General features: G+C 36.4%; 1 long non-coding RNA gene across 1 annotated transcript in view; it reads left to right on the plus strand.

Moving 5' to 3' along the window:
• The window catches only part of LOC112128327, a 67,220-nt gene extending 53,104 nt beyond the window's left edge, over positions 1–14,116 (plus strand). Inside the window, exon 3 of the long non-coding RNA XR_002910946.1 lies at positions 13,968–14,116. This is a non-coding gene — a long non-coding RNA (uncharacterized LOC112128327). The remainder of the gene's footprint in view (positions 1–13,967) is intronic.
• The last annotated feature ends 3,612 nt before the right edge of the window (positions 14,117–17,728 follow it).

The raw sequence follows: 17,728 nt of genomic DNA on the forward strand, positions 1-17,728 counted from the left end.
CATCTCACGACTTCTGAATAAAAATACATTGATTCTTGAATCCATCGACAATATATGCATGTAGGGAGAAGATTATTTATTTGTATAGAGATTTAGTGGCGTAACTAAATAATAATTAATATTATGTATTAACTGTGTTGAAAAAGTAGAATGAGGATGTGTAAAAGTCGAAGTAATATATTTCTGTGTTTTCCCAAGAAGCTCGAAATCCCATCAAAGAAAACTCAAAACATCCAAAACAGTGAAGCCAGAGGGTAGTAGCTGCCACAGGGAAGAAAGCTCCACGTAGAGCATGGGGAGGTTTTCAAAAGATCAGTGGTATCAAAAGGATAGTAACTGGTGAGTCAGTGGTTGGAGGAGTTGGTCATGAGTCAGTTACGGCTTAGAGTTTAAAGTCAATCACTATGGAGTGAGTGACCGACTTCATCCATTACACCTCTCTGTTTTTCTATCTATTTACTATCTGAAATCTATAAAAATATCTATCAATATATGTTTAGCGGTCATAATAGACCGTATTAATTTTTCTTTTTATCTAAGATCTTAGTTGAGGGAAAAATCAAAGGTTGAAGGTGGAGGTGAAGAGTTGGTGTCCGAGTGGATCGAAGTCACGATAGCTCAAGTGGTTAGAGCAGCGGCGTATTGAGTAAAAGGTCGTGGGTTCGAATCCGGCTTGTCACACTTTTCAGCTCAACTAAGTCTTTAGATAAAAATAATAATTAATTGCTATGAAAATATTATTTTGGGGTTCTTCATATTTATGTACTCAGACCATTACAATTTCTCAAATTGTAGATATCGACCTGTGCCTAAGAACAATGCAAAAGCAATACTTTACAGTAAATGTGTTTTAGAAGCTGCCCCCTTTAATGGTGTGATCATTAATTGACTTAATGAGTACGTCATCAATTACCAAAGGTACGCCTGCATTTGAATATTAGCATTAATAATATATTTTTACTAAAAGAGTTGATCGTAGTATATATGAAACTTGTCGTTTTTAGAGGGTCCGGCTAAATATTTTTTCGTCTAATTTCAAATTTTTATCTTGTCTGTAAAAAAATTATAAAGGTTACCTAAGGCTCAGCTCAACTTCTAAATTTGCGACGCTATACATAGTGTCATCATGGATGTTTTACGAAGAAAACAACGGTGCAATCGAATTTTAAATTGGTCAAAAAATGACAACGTTATCGCAAAACTTCCTTTATTATTTGTAGGGGTCTTAACTTGAGTCCGGAGTGTCGATACGAAAGGTAACCACAAGTGTATAAACATTTATTAAATAAAAATAGGAAGCAACTTAAATGGATGTTAAAAAATAAAAGATACCTGTATAAATATAATGCAAAAAATTGCCTTTTAGCGATATCCCTACAATTATTATTTCAAGGTATAATAATACAGAACAGATTCTCATATGTTAGAGATTAAATGACATAATATTTTTAAAAAAACTCATTTACAAGTACTCTGATTATTTGAGTACCTCTGATATTCGAATCTAGAGAACTTGACAGTTAATGGGCGACGGGTCCCATCTTCCGTACTTGATCTCTACAATCTGGCCCTCACATGTTAAAAATGAAATAAAAAATATGAGCACATCATTTGAAACGATTTTCCTGGAAAACCATTTAAAATATGACCACATCATTTTAAACGATTTTCCTGGAAAACCATTTAAAATATGAGCACATCATTTGAAACGATTTTCCTGGAAAACCATTTAAAATATGAGCACATCATTTTAAACGATTTTCCTGGAAAACCATGGTACAATAGGATTTTAAATTGGTCAAAAATGACAATGTTATTGCAAAACATTAAAAAAACAGTAATTTGGTTTGCTATTTATTAATCACATTTCATGTTCGAACTGCCGTAAAAATGCAAAGTTTTGCTCTTTTTAACCACTCTTCACCGATGCTCAGAGCGATAGAATCAAGGGAGATGGATGGACAAGCATTGACTAACACATTTACTACCTTTGCCGCAGTTCTTCAACTGAGGTCGCTGGGCTATGATTGGCGTAGACACTGATTTTAAATAGCTCCACAGAAAATAGTCAAGCGGAGTTACATCGGGTGACCGAGGTGGCCCACTGATCAGGGTCCACCGAACCCGGAATTGACGATTCAAATGACGTCTCAAATGAAACGAATTGTGTGCCGGGCATACATGTTGGTAAAACCTCCCTCAAAAAATTGATAAACTGAGCACCATTTAATTTATTTTCGTAGAAATATGGCCCAATTAATTTATTTCCAAGAAGTCCGCACCAAACGTTGTTACAGTGAAACATGTGATGATGACGGAGAGTGCGCAGTTCGAAAAGTCAAAGGGTTTAATATGCCATTAGAGGTGAACTTGGATTCATCAGTTCATAGGATATATAAAAGAACGTTTTCTTCTGCCACCAAAATCGACAATTGCGCAAGGAACGTTAGACACCTGTCAAAATCAGATTCCCGAAGTCTCAGGACAAAATGAGAGCGAAACGGCTTAAAATTGGAAGTCTGGACTACATATCCAATTTTATTTTTTTGAAAAACCCCTTCAACATTTCGGAGAGAAGAATAAGAATAATCCAATACGAAATTATTGGAATTAGTAACGAAACAAACGAAATGTGTTTTTTCAAACTTTTTGCCATAATTTGTCAATTTTTGACCAATTTAAAATCCGATTGCACTGTTCTTTTTAGCGTAAAAATCCTTTACAACAATTATGTGTAAGGATGTACAGAGTCGGATTTAAAATGTTGAAGTTGAACTGGGCCTGTGGTACCTAGTATATTTTTTCACCAAAAAAAGGTAAACATTTGAAACTAGACTAAAAAATATTAAAACTTGTTTTTTGTTTTTTGTGATAGCTTCATTGGTTCAAGTTCGTTTTCAAATTCAGCCGGGCCATCTAAAATGTACATCCTGTATATAATTTTTCATAAATTGCTTGGATATGACGATAGCGGGCGTGTAGGACAATCAAATATTTTAATTTGGGAGGGATTTACAAGGGATCGTTAATACGCAAAATATAAATATGACTTGAGAATGTTGGAAGTTTTACTTTTAGTGTTAGCAGGAGAATAAATGTATGATACTTTTATAGGGGCCGGGACGGTGTTAGAACAGAATGAAGGTTGGTGTGAGTATAGCTGGTTGGAAAGAGCCACTCTCTAGATTTCCGCAAAACTTCCGTCCGCCATAAACTAGAGCTCTCGTGATCTGTCTCACAGCGTTATACAGCTCCTCCACTGATGCATCACTTTTAGCACGCACCTCTTTTATTGTTCCCGATTTATATCCTTTCTCTTTATTTTTCTTCAACTATTCTCTTGTGTTTTCTTCCGACCGGCAAGGCTTAAAACCGAAAATGGCCCGAAGAGACAGGAACTCCGGCTATCTAAAGCTCGCCTTCCCCCCTCGCCCCTTTTTTTCATTATCTTAAGATAATGGGGTTGCCTTTCCAGCGTTGTTCTGGCACAGTTTCCGCTTTAAATTTGCTTTGATTTACTTTGTTTTCCTCTCGGATGGTGATGAATAAAGTTTTTTTCGACAACTGAATACTAAATCTTGAAAACGTATAACTTGCTCACTTGACAATTGACGAATTATGTTATAATAATTATTACAAAAATTATAACATATTTGTTTTGTAAAACGTTGACGGAGTTAGAATATTTTATTTAAAAAACACTATACTATTACGTCGACACTATTACCTTAATGTGAGTAGGAACCATCTTTTAAAAAAAGGACTAATAATAATAATAATAATAATTTGATTTAAATTTTTGGTCGACACAGAGAAAAATGTACAAAAGAAAACATTTAAAAAAAAATGATTCAGAAATAAATATTACAATTGATAATTTAATTTTTAATAATTACATTAATTACTAGCATACATTATAAACAATATTTTTGTTCTTCGTTTAATTTACAATAATATAGATATATAAATTATTTGGACCAGCAATTTAGAATGACAAGGCTTTAAAATATTTAAAAATTAAATTCTAATATTAACTCTTGGCGATAGTGCCAGGCGTGGCGCGCATATTTGATTAAATTTTTGTAATCATTAAGCAGTAAGTCAATAACCTGTGTCATATTCAATTTAGCAAAATTTAGGTGCAGAAGCCGAATCTACGATAGGATAGTGCATTTTGCAATAAAATGCACTGTCTTCTTTAACCTGGTCATTGCATAATGAACAAATTACATTTTCTCTAGCCCGAAAAGCTGCACCATTGAGATAAAGGAGGTCCCCTCTGATTTTGAATAACCACCTTCACTCGACCAATGACAAATCTTTAGACCTGTCCTTAGATAGGTTAAACATATTAAAATCATCTTGGTAAAGTTCCTTATAGAATAAAAAGCGCGAGGTTGATCTGACTTGTTCACGAAGTTTTTCACTGAAATTGACACTCAATTTTGTTTTAATTTCCTTAAACTGCAAAGGCCACTCATTCAAGTTATTTATATAAAATGATGAGTCACATGATACATCCCTACACATGCTATTCCAACGTTCAAACCACAATGCACCATGACTAACGACTTCCAGGGCTACTATTTTGGAAAGACGGTAAACAGGATGTTTCAAGAGTTTAAAGATGTAATTAAAATGAAGTTTGAAGGTATATAAAAATAACGGGTCAACTTTAGTCTCTAAATAAATCATAAAATTCGGGGTGGTTTTGGGAAGGGCAAATAACTTTTTAATGAAAAAGCGTTGAGTTTTTTCAAGCTGTTCAAATTTTTCAAAGCCACAGACTTGTATAACGTAACATAGTATCTAGCGGCAAACTGAGTGAAACAGTCTGAATTTCACTGGAAGGGAAATAAAATTTTGGGAAATTAAGTCGTGCCATATACAGTTCAGAGCCCGTTTCGCTGTAGACACTTTATTATTGATGTGATAATTGAAAGACAGACGAGGGTATAGCGTTACATCGAAATATTTATATTCCTTAACAATTTCAGTTTTTTTGTTATCGAAAAAAAATCGATCTTTAGCAGCCAGCCTTCCACCCCTCCTAAATACCATAATCTTCGATTTACTTAGATTAACCGATAAATTCCATTGAAGACAGTAGGATTTAAAAAAAGAAAAACGCTTATTTTTTTTTAAAAAGGTCTATTACCTCTTTTTACCAATAAGCAAACCGTTGAAATTCACGAAAAATAATTTTAGCTAGGATGCAAAATTGGAAATAAGTGACTATAAGTTTGGAATAAAGATAGCTTTCTTACGTAACTTGCTGGAAAGTTTCCGCTTTCAATTTTCTTTGATTTACTTTGTTTCCCACTACTATCTAAAGTCGCGACGCTTTATTTAACAATACCTAATTGCTAATTGTTTACGTATTACTATATTATAATGTTTTTTATTGGACTTTACACGTCATGCAAATTTAAAAGGTAGTCGATCTTCCTGACATGACAACGCAGGTGATCGGGGGCGTCAGTGGCCGCAACGGTTTAGGCGCTCATCACTGTAAGGTAAAGGCCCCGGGTTCGAATCCAGCGGCCCTGCAATCGAACCGCACATACTTACAAATGGAACACCGGCACCATGAGGGTTTATATTACCTCTGCTGTTCGAAAAAAAAAAAGTTAAAACGTCTTTTTCTTTCATTACATTAATATAATGTGGGAATTTTATGTGCCGATAAACAGCTGAGGTCATCGCAGGCCACCTGCTCGCCTTCTATTTCTTGTCTTTTACGCGTATTTTGTTTTAAAGTGCAGCCGTTTGATCGTCTCGGTCTGGTACTGTCTCTGCTTTTATATTTTCTATATTATATAATGTATATTATATTACATATTATATATTACTATAATGTATATTATATACTTCGCCTATGTCCTAAAATATTAGCCCCTCCCTAGCACCTCGGGTTGGCAACTACACAACAGACACAGAACATACAATACGTATTTAAACCTACATCACCACCCGATACTATAGATGTCTGGTCACATTCACACCCCATACTACTCGATATTCCTCGGGGTTGTGTTGAACCCACTCAATCCTTGCTAATAATTTACTATTACTCTTCAGATCTCACACACTCATCCCAGAGTACTCGATTTTCTTCGTGGCTTCATTCAAGATAATAAATTACCCCGTTATATTACTGGTCCATTGACCAAATTACTTCTTTCAATTAATTATTATTTTTTGAAATGTTTTGGCGGAAACAAAAAAGTCCTTAAAGGACCATCTAAAAGAAGCAAAACATAATTTCACTTCAAATTTAAATACAATAGTTTCAGTAGTTCAACAAAGGGAGAGAACTAGACTGCTTTGAGAAATTTGAAATTAAAAAATGTAAAATTGAAAATGGAGATAAACGCATTAATAATATAATAGATTTTGATGTACCTTCCATTTTAAAGGTGTACATAAATAATATTAAACGTCCAAATAATTAAATTAATTATTTTAATTGTTATTATTTTTATAATAATTTAATAATATTAAGGTATATTCTAATTTTTTCTTTCGTCTTTAATCACTAATGTATAATAAATTTCTTACTGTATTTACCATTATAATATTTACTTGTGTTATTATTCCCGTTTTTCGCGCGTTCAAATCGAGCGCCATTAAAAAACCAGCTCCTCATTGGAACGTCGCGTTGGCGGGGGTATCGGCGGGTTCACTTTTGCAATTCATGTCGAGAGACGTGGTTGTAGAAATCCGTCAACCTGATGAAGATCTAAGGGCTCAAAATCCGGATCATTGGAAAACAACTTACTGTGTGTAGGAACTATCTTTTTTAAAAAAGGATTGAACACCGCACTCACTCCATCGTTCATCATTTCTAGGGAAAGGTTATGTTTTACTTTGCACTGTGAGTAGTCAAATTATAATTTTCTACTATAATTTAAGGAAAGATATTTTCAGCAAAAATGTAAATGTCAATTATTTTCTGTTTATTACTTTTTATCGTCCTCTTATCGAACTTGGCAATTTGTGTTACAAATAGTTATTAGCCGAGCCTCTTGAGGTTTGCAAGTGTTGAACATATAGAGTTTATTTCTTTATCTGTCTTAACCATTCGAACTTATTCTAAAGCAATGTTCAAGAGTTGACAGATGACCTACCACGAAAAATTTTTATATAATACTGTACATACTATAAAAGTATATACCACGAAATACTTTTTTATAAACTATCAAATATCTTAAAACTTTCGAAAGAATCTTTTGCAATCCAGGATCAATCTTATTGATCTTGGAATAATTTTTTAATCAGTTATTTACAATAAATTAAAAATTGCACCTCTTTTACACACACACACACACACACACACACACACACACACACACACACACACACACAGTGTGACTGACGATAAGTGTCGCAAATTTCAGGAGGTATTTCTACTTACCATATGCAACAAAAAACTTCCCATAAACCCCTGTCCCAATCGTTTTTTTAAGAACGAGGAAATTTTGCATTCTGTTAATTGTGATTCCGAAACCAGTACAGGTTGGTACTTCACGATGGAGAGTTTGGGATACTCTCTGTCGGGAAGGATTGTACCCTTACCATTTTACGAGGGTGCAAAATTTGGATCGAAATGACCAGCAGCGAGTTGATTTTTCCTTATCTGCAATCAATTCGCTGTTTGTCTTCCCTCGTTCGTCGAATGAACCAGTTTCTCTCAGCCTCTGATGCAGTCGTTGGAAGGTGCGATCTGCTGGAACGGTTCGGATAACGAGCTTAGTATTCTCTCCTTACAGCAGTGGCATTACCGTTGCAGTAACCGTAAATAAAATTCATATCAGCAAGATGTTCATTAAGGAACAAAGGCATAATTCAAATCACCAACCTGAGGACATTGTCAGATAACAACATAAAGCAAACTAAATAAGTGACATGAAAGTCAAGAACTTGACCGATTTTCTGGAAAACCTGAGTGAGCCCTCTTCATCTACACCACTTTCCTTCAATAAAATGCAAAATTGTTGGGCCTTCCAGAAGTGTAATTCAAAAAGGTGGGTATACAACTAGAAGCTAATTGAATGGTGAACTTTTAAGGGAATTGGCAAAGCTTAAGGAGCATTAACGGTAATCAATACATTTTCAAAAATTCCAAATTTCGACATTTTTTCTGAATTTTTCGTCTGTAATTTTTTTTGTCAATTCTCCGAAGTAAATAAGTTTTCTTAAGCGGCCCATAGACGATCAATATTATTGCACAATATTTTGGGTTGTGCAATTTAGTTGATCGTTTGTAAACGATATTGAAAGTTTGTGCAATACATTGCATGATTGACGAAAAGTTGAAAATATATTGTGCAACCTGGAAAATATTGCACCGTCTGTTGGCATTATTGCGCAATATCAGTCAGTTTGTAAAGTATCAACAAGTGGTACAGTTCAATGCACAAATAAAATTTTGTACAATATTATTGAACGTTAAGGGGCAACCGTCAAATTATTGTGCAATCTATATTGTACAATAATATTGACCGTCTATGGGCCACTCAGCAAATTTAACGTTCTTTCAGATAGCACGAACCAGGTTTTCTACAGCCAGTAATTCTGAAGTTTATAAGCAATTTAGTTGACCTAAGTCGAAAAATAAAAAAACTACCCAATACGTGAAATTTCTTATTTACCTTTGAGATTGAGACAGGGATTTATGGGAAGTTTTTTGTTATAGATTAGAAACATCTGAAATTTCACCCTGTATATATGAATAAGGTATCATGTACAGAATTCTATTGTTTGTGAATATGTATTACTATTGTTAATTATAAATCGATCATTGATCTCCCTCGTCACTCGAGGAAATTTCGGTTACCACGTGGAAAAAACAAGGAGGAGAAAATCATGTAATGTAAAAAGAGATGTTGAAAGTATATTAATATTTTATGCGTTGTATATCAGAAAAACCTCTGGTCGACTCTGTCGATTTATGGCTTGACCAATAATTTGTTGTATCTGTTTTGTAGTGCCCTTGAGTAGGGTTTATTATAAGTGGAAAGCTTGGCTAGCTTAAAAACGTGTTTTTCTTGGCCCATTATCCTGATCCTTTACACATGTAACTAGAGTGTTTTTCTCAAACGTGAATTCATTAATTTTACCATGCTATGATAAAAGAACAAATTTTACTTAAAAATCCGCAGACACGTGTAATACTTTGTACAAAGTGCCGTTGCTTTAAGTTAAAATTAGATTCCCTCACCGTCGGTCAAAAATATTTTTTTAAAAAAGCAGCCTTTTTCGTTTTTTCCGCAAAGAACGGTCTTTTAATTCAATACTCAACGGTGAGTGGTATCTGAAATGTGGTTTCAGACCATAACACAGAAGGCTAGAATTGAGCAGCGAGCAAATCCAATGACCAGAGAAGCACAAAGCCACAAAAGGTAACGACATTTTCTTAAAATTGCGTTAAAACGGCCAAGCTATAGCATAAACCGGTAATTAGACCGGGTGGAATTTAATGATGGCCGCTGTAACCATGAAATGTGGTTTTTCATATGAAAGCGACCCTGTTTTTTTGTCTAACAAAAAATATCTCCCTTCGTAATTAAGTTTGGTGGCTTTATAGGTGCATTTTACTCTCTTTGCGAAACAACCGCTGATATTCATCAATTTATTAAACACATAACATTCATATATCTTTTAAAATGTATTTACTTTATAATAAATTCATCAGAGTTCGTGGTCCGATTGACCGAATAACGTTTTTCAATTGATTAACCTTTATATAAGGTATTGGTTGAAATAAAAAAATCTTTGTCACGAGCAGGATTCGAACCCACGACCTTCGGCTAAATGCGCCGCTGCTCTACCACTTGAGCTATCTTGACTTCAATCCACTCGGACACCAACTTCCCATCTAAACCCACCTCAAGTCACGATAGCTCAAGAAAAGAGCCGTAGCGTATTTAGCCGAAGGTCGCGGGTTCGAATCCCGCTCGTCACACTAACTTTTAGATTTCAACCAAAACCTAATACATCTTAATAATACATTTGTCTTGATGAATATCATATTTGCGTACTAAAATATCTATAATAGCTTACATAAGTATATAATTATGTTTTCATACTTGTTCCATGCTTTAATCCTATTACTCATTTTTCATATCACCAGCTCTGTCTCGCTCTCTCTCTCTCTCTCTCTCTCTCTCTCTCTCTCTCTCTCTCTCTCTCTCTCTCTCTCTCTCTCTCTCNACACACACACACACACACACACACACACACACGCACGCACGCACGCACGCACGCACGCACGCACGCGCGCGCGCGCGCGCGCACACACACACACACACACACACACACACACACACACACAAACGAACGAACAAGCAAACATATACACAGAATATCTTTCGCATCCTCTACGTGAGAAACTACAAACGTTTCTAGTCGGCGGGTATCAGATTGGGGTGTTGCATGTAAGCAATATAAACATAATATGCTATTAATTAATCTTTATTTAAGATATTGGTTGAAGTGAAAAAGTTAGTGTCACGAGCGAAATTCGAACCCACGACCTTCGGCTAAATAAGCCGCTACTCTACCACCTGAGCTATCGTGACTTCGATCCACTCGGACACCAACTTCTCATCTCAACCCACCTCAAGTCACGATTCAAGTGGTACAGCAGCCGCATATTTAACTGAGAGTCGTGGGTTCGAATCCCGGTCGTGAAACTGACTTTTTTCTCAACCAATACCTTATATAAAGATTTTTAATAAATGTTCAAGGGAAAAGTTTTAATATGAATTATTCTTTTCCAGTCTTTAAATAATAAACATTGATAAAAGCTATAAATGTAACTATGTTTAAATATCTTTTTACAAATGTGTTTCTTTTTTTGGCGAGCCGTAGGAATCGAAGGAATTCCTTGGTAGGTCTGCAGATCATGCATAAACGAGAAAGTCAAAGGACGGTAGTGGTATTATCAAAGTAGGAGGGACATCCTATTGAGATTGAGAATGCGAGTTAGAAAGGGCTTTGTTCGTGAGAGGGGCTGAAGGATCCTCGTTCCAAAGTATGAATACTATATATCCTACTATATATCCCGTTGCGGTACGACCCCCCCCCCCTTTCATCACGAATATCCCCGTCGTGATATTCCTCAATTTACACGGGGGTCTGCCCTCCCGCCGACGCGCACAATCCGGCCCCAGTTTTACTTACTGCAGGGAATAGAAAACAGCCGGCAGCCGTTCAAACAATTTATCGCTTATAGCTTCCCTTATCCTCACCTTCGCGCTTATCCCACTTATCCTCCCCAAGTCCCGCGGATGTAGGCCTATTTTAATCTAATCTCACTGCACACGTTTTCAGGTCGTAACATTGAACTTTTCCCTTTACCTTGACCTGCCAATTAAATTTTTATTTAATTCGTTACTCATATATGCTTCAGATTAAAATTAGCTTTTTTTCTAAGCCAATTGCTACGTGAGGACATTTCTATTTTTCAATATACACTGCAGACATTCCTATACATGTTCACATATCAATACATACATTCGCTGATGATACAGCGATTCTTACACGTAATTCAGACCCCTCAATTAATACTCGATTCTTACAACAACACCTGAATAGATTAGCAGTATGGTTCACAAAGTGAAGAAAGAAGATAAACCTAACAAAAAGCATGCAGATAAATTTTATCTTATGTAAAAATGTCTGTCCTGCTGTGAGGAGAATCCCATTGTCTAGCACTGACCTTACGAGTTATCTTGGAATTTTCATGGATAAACGACTGACTTGGAATCCCCATACAAGACTGAAAATAAGAAAACAAGCCGACGTTATAAATTATTAAAAAGACTTCTTGATTCACGATGAAAATTAGACATTGAAAACAAATTAATTTCAATAGTTTTCGTGGTACGATAATAGATGAGATAAAAAAGTCAGTGTCACGAGCGGGATTCGAACCCACGACCTTCGGCTAGATACGCCGCTCTCTGCCACTTGAGCTATCGTGACTTCGATCCACTCGGACACTAACTTCCAATCTCAACCCCACCTTCTGAATTTTCCCTCCTTTTTGCCATTTTTCAAATGTCGTGTAATCTATTTGATTCTCGGCGACAAATGAAATGGCCACGGAGAGCTGTACTGAAGGTATACTTCATTTAAACTTTTTAAATTCATTAGTTTCGTGGTCCGCTTGACCAAATTATATATTTCAATTAGTTAAGGTTTTTAGTTGAGATAAAAAAGTCAGTGTCACGAGCTGGATTCGAACAATCTTCGGCTAGATACGCCGCTGCTCTACCACTTTAGCTATCGTGACCTCGATCCACTCCACTGAAAAATGGAAAAATGGCTTGATTGAAAACAAACTTTTCTTTACAGTACAATGATTAGACCTGTCTGGGCGTACTGTTGTGAAATGTTGGGCTCAACCAAGGAAATTAATCCTATCTAAAATTCTCCATCAAATTATAACTGTGAAATTTTTACGTTTCAAATTACACTATCCATAATGATGTTTTCTTATATTTCGACCTCAACAGTTTAACTTATGATTTTTGCTTCTTGAAAGTGGGATAGTTTTTATCCACAACGATTCAGATTTATTTTAATCCTTCCTCAGGTGAATTAACGCAATGGTTAAAACAGTGGTCGTCAGTCATTAATATTTTATAACAGTTTGTTTAAAAAAGAACCCCAAACTATCCATAATGACCTATACATCCCGTTTGTACATGAGCTCGTCAAAACCCGCAATAAAAAATTTCATCACTCACTGAACATACACATCTTTTAGTACGACTTTTATCATTTCCAACCCTACCTGAAAATCCTCCAAAACGATTGAACTGAAAGCGACCCCGAGATCTTCTCATTGAGTGATTCTCATAATTTTTTTTTACTGAGGCTTCCGACATCTGGGTCATTTTAGCCCCCAACTAGTCAATATTCTATTCACACTTTCAAACACTACATTCATACAAATAAATACATCCATAGAATACACTCATTCCGTTTGGTCGGTGGTGTACTTGATATTCCTCCACCGACCTATACTCAAACTAATCTAGATTGGGGTCGATGGAGTACTTTTATAAATTCCGCTATCGACCCCGAACACACACTCATGCTCCCTCAACGTTCGAGGGGCGATGATGATGTTATATTTCAACCTCACCCCTCGCCATTCGTGCTAATAGATACACGCACTCAGACAAAACATATAGACACGTAAGACATGTTATATACAATAAAAAAAAAAATTTCTCCTAAAAAACAGAACAGGGGACTCTGAAACTCGCTGCAGTGCCCGAGTACCATGTTCACATTGGGTGGCATGCCTACACGCTCCCTGTAAGGAGCCAAGGCGTGGCATGTTTGGACTGGAATGTTGGCATGTCGTACACATCGAGCAACCTTTCTCTGCACTAGGGGCACCTGTGCGGGCTTTGGCCCAAGAGCAGGTGCCCGTGTGTCAACCGTGTATGGTCTATTCTTAATCGCGTAAGGACGATTCCTTGTTTCCGGCTCAGGTTCTCGGGGGGCCATCTACAAATTGTGTTCTTGACGCGCAACAGCCTCGCGGACGACCCGGCCCACTGACGTTGCCATCTTTCTTTTATCATTTTTTTTACTGTTAGCTTGGAGACAGGGAGCCTGGTCGCGACGGTCCGGTCTGGAGGGTAGGACGTCCCGGCCTTTGCCGCCTCGTCCGCACGTTCATTACCTTCCAGTCCGACGTGTCCGGGGATCCAGACAATAACCACCGTTTTTCCGAAGCGCTTCAACGCGACGAATTTTTCCATCAACAGTACGACGAGAGGGTCCACAGAGAATCTGTCTAGCAGGGCTTTAAATTATTAACTCGTATCTTTGTCAGAACATGGAATCGCTATATATATATTTGGTTTTTTATTTTTCATTTATTTACTGGTTATATATTTAAGTTTAATTTTAAATGATACAGTGTTAATTATTTTTTGCAGGTGGGGTGAACGATGGGAAGAGGGAGCCACCAATTTACAGGAGCTGAATTAGTAAAACCGCCATGCAGCTCGTTCTAACTTGTCTTTTTTCCCTCCTCAGCTTCAAACTTGCTGGTAAGTGGTAAATTACTTCCAGATTTAAAAAAAAAATCTCCCTTACGGAAATTAACTCATATTATGAAAAACTGAATCTTAAAAAAATCAATAAGTTTTTATTACCAAAGCAAGTTTAGTGCAGAGCTGTAAATTATGAAAAGAACTACTCAGTTATCTTAAACGTGCTCCAAGTTAGTGGGGAAAAAACGGGCGGAAAGAAAGAGAGAGAAATCCTAAATTAAAGCAGGATAGCGATATCGGGAAAACGGGGGAGACGCTTTGAAAAACTGGGCAATGTCAACACCGTAATTCCTTTATCGGTTCGTATTAAAAAGCGTCTCCCTTTCTCTTTTTGCCCGAGAGAGCCCTGATAATCGTTTAACGACGGATTACAGGGTTTTAATGGAAAAACGATTGAAATCCTGATAATTCAGCCTAATTTAAACCTTTAAATCATAGCGGAAGGAATTTTTCATCCAAAGTTAATTTATACTAATTATCATGAAAATATGTTTTTTATTAAACTAGGAAAGTACATTATATATATATTTTTTTGCAAACTCAAAATTTGGTACTTTTTGGGGTATCGTCGTTACTGGACTGCTTTGTTGTTTCATGATTATACATGACAAATTGACGTACTCATAATGAAACTAACACAGTTATACAATACAAAACAATAAGGGAATAATACAATTTAGACAAAAAATATTTTAATTTTTGACTAAAAGATAAAATCTGTTTTAACTCCCTTTCTACAAATAAATGGATTAATGGAGCTGGCAAGGCGTAATTGGCCAACTGTACCAGCCATGATTAGAATGTATATATTCAAATAGGGTTGAGGGCACCCGAAAGTGATAATGTGACTACAGGGGATTGAATTTTGAGTTAGCTTCAATTTTCTTTTGGGCCCAAGATCAAATATTGATTTTTTCATTTTCATACGAAATGAGTTCCAGACGTTTTCGAACTAAAAAAAAAGACGTTTTGAACTATTTATACGATCTGATGGTGGATTCAACAAAAGATCTCATCCGTATATAATAAAAATACTTAGTATACACATATTTTTGAAACATAAAAAGCAAGTTTAATGACACCGTTTTATTCAGTCAAAAAGCATAGATTTTGATTTTCGGAAGGACGAGCACCACACGGTAACACGAGGTTTTTTCACGTAGCTAGTTGTTTGGAGCTATCTTTCTATGCAAATAAAGAAAGTATTATTTTTCACCTTTTCCAATTTGTAGGAATTTTTTGCTGAGCTGGTTGACATTTTCAAGGCGAATGACGTAAATTGCTCCCCGAACAAAAAAAATCATTTGTACTGATTCTGTCTACCCTAAAATATTTTAATACAAGGAATATATTAAGGTGGCCATTCATGATCGCTCCTAGCAGTCCAAACGGAGCGACGCCGTTCCAAAAACCACGTCAATGGCAAACTGAACTGTACACTGTACCTCTCTATCTACAACCCCATCTTCTCAAAATCCACCAAACATAACATACTTCACCTCCTTTTCCTCAAAAACCCATACCTTCCAGCTTTTTTGGGCTCTCTTCTCCGCCAGCTCTCGGAGTGAGCACACCCTCTATCGCCCGATCTCCCCAAAATGTTGCGCCATAGTAATTAACCACCGTGTAAGATCGCCCGGCTATTGCTTTCCTATGGACATTTATCGCCACGCGAATGTCCGCGTATTGACATTAGAATCGCCTCATCCTTAACTCCGCGTACATCCCATCTCCCGACTGCATGGTTCCAAACCTACCATCGCCATTTTCCCTTAATATCTCATCTCCCTTTATCCATCTACCATCATTATAATCCAACGAACGAATCCTCCATCATTTTCCCCTAAGACTCACGAGCATCGCCGCCTAGATTTCATCATCCGTCATCATCGTCATCGACGCTGCAGGAACCAGGCCTGTGCAATGGCCTAGTCATCGCCAAACAACTCACGATATCGCATTCCGAGACATTCACCGCTTTCCGGTCTTCATTGCCTGCAGAGGGATTCATTGCCTTTAGACCGTCATCGGTTTCATGTTTTCAATACGATCATCGGCCATCTGGTAAGCCATAGAAATTACATTAAACAGTGAGTCTTCAATTTCTCCTTTTGTTCATTGTTTATTCCTTCATTTAATTCTTCCTAAACTAACATCTCCTATCCAATCGGGAATTTTTCATTCCCGTTGGTGCCGAAACAATCTTGTTATTAATTTAAACTCCGGCGGTGTTCGCCGGCGCCATTTTGTATTTGGCTGTGGCGAACAATTGCAGTATTATTATTATTTTTCATTAATATTATTGTTTTCTGTACAATCATTTAACAATTTGTAAGTAGCGATCAATAAATGATATGGCAGGAACTTGACAAATCATGTGGTAGGGATGGGAGAGTTGGGATGTTGGAATGTCCAGTTTTTATGATTGACAGTTGAGGTTTAGGGTTGAGTTGTGAGGTCTAGTCGACTAGGAAGAGCTAGTGGATTGGTGTGGAAGTTGTGGACTCGAATATACTTCTGTCTGTCACAAACTGGATGTCTAGCTCATTGTGGATGGTTTGCCTAGTGACTAAAAGAGAGCGTTTAGGATGCGAAGGAGTCCTTTCGATTGAAAGGATTGGATTCTTTGGATTTTGGATGGCTTGGCTGAACCCCGCAGCGCGACTCCTTAATTCCAAATCTGTCTAATTAGCGTCTTGTATATTGTTCGTTTATTGGGTGTGGATTTGGTTCCAAGTAGGAGTCTGAGTGTTTGTATCTTTGGCTTAGTTCTTGTTGTTTATGTTTTATGTGTACGTTCCATACAAGTCTTCTGTCCAAGTAGAACGCAAAGTAGCGGATTGGGTTGGATGTGGAGATTAAAAACTGCTTGGGTTGCTTTTGCTGTAAGGATAGGGTCAGAATTTGAGGAGAGGTTTGCGGTGTCGTCCTCGAAGGTGCTATATTATAAGGAATGAAATTGCCGAAGAGGTGGCCAAAGTCTCCTCAGAAGTCAGGTACAATGAAGTAATAAACAGTGACCTCACGTCTTGTACAATACTAGATACTATGACCAAGAGAATGGAACAGCACAATAAATTATACGATTTAGTCATGTTTAATTCAATCATGAGGTATGATTAAATCATACAATGATTAATTTACTCATGACTAATTCAATCATGATTAAACTTCAATCAAAATTCTTAATCATGATTGAATTAGTTAGATTTTGCCCAACTCTGGCGACAATGACCAATTTACCAAAATCCAACAGACTCCGGATAAAAATTTTGAGATGAGAGTCGTGCTCAAGGCCGACCTTGAAAAAGTGTTATCATAAACGAAAACCAAAGTTACATAATTTTTCTACATGTCTATTTTATTACAATCAAGACCCCTCGATGGTGTATTTTCCAAATAATGTAGCAATCTCTCCTTTCAAGTGGAATAAATTTTAATTCAAAGAAATATTTTTTTATTTATTATATTCATCGGTTATGTAAACATATTTACTTTTCAAAGCGTAGCTTGTTCTAAGATTTTTTAATTTTGTTATATTATTATTATTATTGGGTTGTCCGGAAAATAATGCAGGATTTTAAGTTTTCATTAAAAAAAATCTATATAAAATATTCTGTTTACGTTTACAGGATTACTCATTT

The sequence above is a fragment of the Cimex lectularius genome, unplaced genomic scaffold (assembly GCF_000648675.2).
Source record: "Cimex lectularius strain Harlan isolate CLEC.00 unplaced genomic scaffold, Clec_2.1 scaffold245, whole genome shotgun sequence".
Classification (NCBI taxonomy): domain Eukaryota; kingdom Metazoa; phylum Arthropoda; class Insecta; order Hemiptera; family Cimicidae; genus Cimex; species Cimex lectularius.